The 4335-nt window shown below is 39.1% G+C and overlaps 1 non-coding gene across 1 annotated transcript; it reads right to left on the reverse strand.

Moving 5' to 3' along the window:
* Positions 1-778: 778 nt before the first annotated feature.
* Positions 779-850, reverse strand: TRNAW-CCA (transfer RNA tryptophan (anticodon CCA)). Its single transcript has one exon. It is a non-coding gene; the product is annotated as a tRNA-Trp (tRNA).
* Positions 851-4335: the final 3485 nt, after the last annotated feature.

Here is a 4335-nt window from a genome sequence, read left to right on the forward strand (position 1 = left end):
AGATGTGACAGCAAAACTAGTGTGAATTTCTTTACCTTTACAGAGTTAGAAGAATTGTTCTTAGCATGGGTTTTAGCAACCTCAGCATACGATTTTTTTTTTCTTATTAAGTTGAGAACTTTTACCTTTTCACTTAAGGAAGATCTTGGCTCCTCTTTGGCATATCTGAGTTGCCAGCATCACTACTCTTGAGCTTTGGGGCCATTATTAAGTAAAAGAAGTATTAGCTGAACACAAGTGCTGAGACAGTTGCTCTGAGAACCAAAGTGGCTACTAAGTGAGTAACAAAGGGATGTGCAGGACAAAGGGGTGATTCACGTCCCCTTATGGAATGGAGCAGACAGCCTGAGATTTCATCCTGTCACTCAGAATAATGTGAAATTGAAAACTTATGAATTATTTATGGAATTTGCCATTTAATATTTGTGGACCACAACTAACCATGGTTAAATGAAACAGAAAAACAAGACCGCAGATGGGGGAGATGATTGCATTATCTAATAAAACCTTCAAAACAACTCTGTGAATTAGGTAGTGTTACCTTCTTCTGTTAGAGGGAGAAATGGAAATCTATTTAATACTCACAAAATCCCTTGATTTTCAAAGTATGTAACAGATCATTTGTTTAGCATGATGTGGTACTGCTGCTGCTGCTAAGTCGCTTCAGTCGTGTCCGACTCTGCGACCCCATAGACGGCAGCCCACCAGGCTCCCCTGTGCCTGGGATTCTCCAGGCAAGAATACTGGAGTGGGTTACCATTTCCTTCTCCAGGGGATCTTCCCGATCCAGGGATCGAACCTAGGTCTCCTGCATTGGAGGCAGACGCTTTAACCTCTGAGCCACCAGGGAAGCCCCACTGATATATAGATGCAAATATATTCTGAGGATAAAAGCAGAAGGGCAAGTACAGGCTCTGGTTTTGGAGGACACAGACTTGAATGTCAGGCATGCTGCTCCCTAACTGCAGACCCGAGTGAGCTAATTCATGTTCTTGAGTCCCAGTTTGCTAAATTGTTAACATCTGAATAAGTGCAGCACTTCCTCAAAGGATTGTTGGAGAGATTAAGTCCTATAAGACACTTCAAGTGCCTGGCACACAGTAAGTGCTTAATAAATATGAGGTCTTCAACTTCACTATTACCTTTATTGTTACTTTTATCTAAGGACAACTCTGAGTCTAATTCAAGATGAAATAAATCTGTTTAGGAATGACTCATAAAGGGTCTGGAAAAGGTGGGTGTATCTTTTCAAGTCCCTAGAAATAATTTATTAGGTTTTAATTGTCCCTTTCAACAGCAGTAGCTTTGCTAATATGTTCTTTTAAAAATAGAGTTAGATCACATTTGGTGTAAGGTAAAACATCTATGCCTTTCTCATCCAATTCATCTCTGAAATTTAATTTTCAGATGAAAAATTTGGAGATCTTAAATATGCATTATAGACAGTGGTAGCCCATGATTTGAATATTTGTGTTGGTTAAACTCAGATTTACCAAGTAGGCTGTGAAGTAAACATGTGGAAAATATGCTTAAGTAAAATGCTCCAGCTGCTTTTGAAGTCTATTGAGATACATAGCTGCTGAGGAACTATCAAGAAGACAGGGTCAGTTTTCAAAAAAGAATGTTTCTTCTCTTATAAGAAAATGCAGTATGTTATCATTATAAAACAACTGGAAAAATAAAAAGGAAGGAAAATGTGTGTATGTACACATGTCTGTGTTGTAGTAGTATAACAAATTCAATCTCATTAACTGGGGTGTGCAAAGCAGTTTAGAATTTATTCCTTTATAACTGTCCTTGTTTTCTGCATGAGTTCCCTTCCATCCTACAGTGGTGTGGGTAAAAAAAGAAAATAACTGTATTTAGTCCAAATTTATAATCTGTGTTCTTTCCAATAATTTAAACTGCCTTTCAAAGAAAATGAGTCTCTGCTTGGATGACTCAGGCAAATGATTATGCTCATGCTTGCCTTTTCAAAGATCATTCCTAGTAGTAGTTTGGGGGAAGGAGGTGAGTTAGATGATATGACTTGGTAAAAACGGAAGAGGTGGATTCCTTGGACCTACTCAGTGTTATCTGGCTCATTTTGTGTGGCTGCCATGGAATGACCAAGCAGAACTGAACTCTCCTTGGTGACTTCTGTGGTATGACTGGTTCCATCTGACTTTTTGAGGAGATACGATGAAACTACACACGGCGTGAACATTCACTGTTATTTTCCTCTGGTTTCGATTTTCTCTTATCTTGAGGGGCCTTTGCCTGACAGTAGGCCTTTTCTGGCCTGCCTAGCCTTTTAGTACCTTCATAGCCTCTAACAGATTTGGGTACACAACTGAGTCTCTGGCATGCGCATTCAGGTTGAGGGAAGCAGGAGCTGTAGAAATGCCTCTGTCTTGCCCATCTGCCGCTATAGCATGGGGAGCAGAGCCAGCGAGACATGACTTCTCATAGTCTCTTTCTCCTTCTGTCTGCCTCGTCTTTACAGAGTTCAACTGAGATCAAAAGTATATGTTTGTTTGTTTTTTTCTTTTCTTCATATGTTCTTTTTTCTCTTAGTTTCTCTGATCTAGTTTCATCCTCTCTAAGTCCTAAATCTCCTTTTTCCTAAATCTAGACTCAAAAGTAAATTAATGATAGATAGGGTACATGGAGCAAGAAAACCATTTGTTGATAAAGGGACAGGAAGCATTTAAAAATATCTTACCTGATCTCTGTCTTTCATTTCTCTCCTAGGAACGAAGATATACATATAATGCAAAGCAGAACCCTAATTTGCTTTATAAATCAATCTAGATAAATTTCATGTTTCTGAATTCTGAAAGTGATGAGATTTGGGGACAGAGTACTATTTCACATCATACCAAAAGAGAGAAAGAAAATTCTCTCTTGACCAAAGAATTCCATGGAAAACCCAGGCTTAATATGTTAATTATGTGATTTCTTAATGGCAGTGGAATTTCTAGAAGATATATCCTATATCACACAGGAATTAGAAACATATTTGATCACTAAAAATTCATATATGCTAAAACATCACTAAAAATTGAGACAAAGTGGTAAACTACTATTGTAAAGTCTTTGCCAAAAGGTTATTTTCAAAAATCTTATACAGAATCTTGATCAATAAAAGCCTCAAACCCTATGGAATATAAGTAACAGTCATAATTAAGGAATTAACAAAACACAAGACACAAAGAATTCAATGAATTTATGAAATCTTGTTCCATCTCACTAAGATCCAAATAAAATTCTATTCATTCCAAGATATTCTAGATTCCTATATGTCAAATGGGCAGTTTTCCCTAATCCTGTGCTATCACTTTCTGCTGATGGGTGTGAACTTTCTTTTATAGCATCACAGCAGTGTGTTAGCTATTTAACCACAAAAAGCCTTGTCACTAATAATTCCACTTCTACAAATTTTTTTGATTACCTAAGGAAATCACTGGAAATGTGTGCAAACATATTTTTCCATTTCTATTTCTTACAGCATTTGAAAATAACTTCAAACTGCTGCCGCTGCTGCTGCTAAGTCACTTCAGTTGTGTCTGACTCTGTGCAACCCCATAGATGGCAGACCACCAGGCTCCCCCATCCCTGGTATTCTCCAGGCAAGAACACTGGAGTGGGTCCTTCTCCAATGCATGAAAGTGAAAAGTGAAAGTGAAGTCACTCAGTCGTGTCCGACTCTTCGAGACCCCATGGGCTGCAGCCCACCAGGCTCCTCCATCCATGGGATTTTCCAGGCAAGAGTACTGGAGTGGTGTGCCATGGCCTTCTCCGAACTTCAAACTAGAAATGTCCAAATTTTCAAATATTCAGATTGGTTAAATAAAGAAATATATCCATATAGAAGAATATTCAAATATTCAGATTGGTTAAATAAAGAAATATATCCATATAGAAGAATACCATGCATTCACCATAATTGGTGACTCATCACAATTTTCTTTTTTACGTGTAAGGGACATTTCAGATTAAGAACATAAAAATGTTGTTGCAGGGCTTCTCTGGTGGGCTGGTGGTTAAGAATCTGCCTTGCAGTGCAGGGGACACTAATTTGATTCCTGCTCTGAGAAGATTCCACATGCCACAGTGCAGCTAAGCCCATGTGCCACAGCTACTGAGCCTGCCTCTAGAGCCAGCAAGCCACAGCTGCTGAGCACAGGTGCTGCCACTACTGAAGCCCATGCACCTGGAGCTGGTGGTCTGCAACGAGAGAAGCCACCGCAGTGAGAATCCCGCACACTGCAACTAGAAAACAGCTCCTGTGCAGCAACAAAGACCCAGCACAGTCAAAAAGAATGTTGCTGTAGAAATGCCGACATGCTAACA

This window comes from Bubalus kerabau, chromosome 1 (genome assembly GCF_029407905.1).
Source record: "Bubalus kerabau isolate K-KA32 ecotype Philippines breed swamp buffalo chromosome 1, PCC_UOA_SB_1v2, whole genome shotgun sequence".
Lineage (NCBI taxonomy): Eukaryota > Metazoa > Chordata > Mammalia > Artiodactyla > Bovidae > Bubalus > Bubalus kerabau.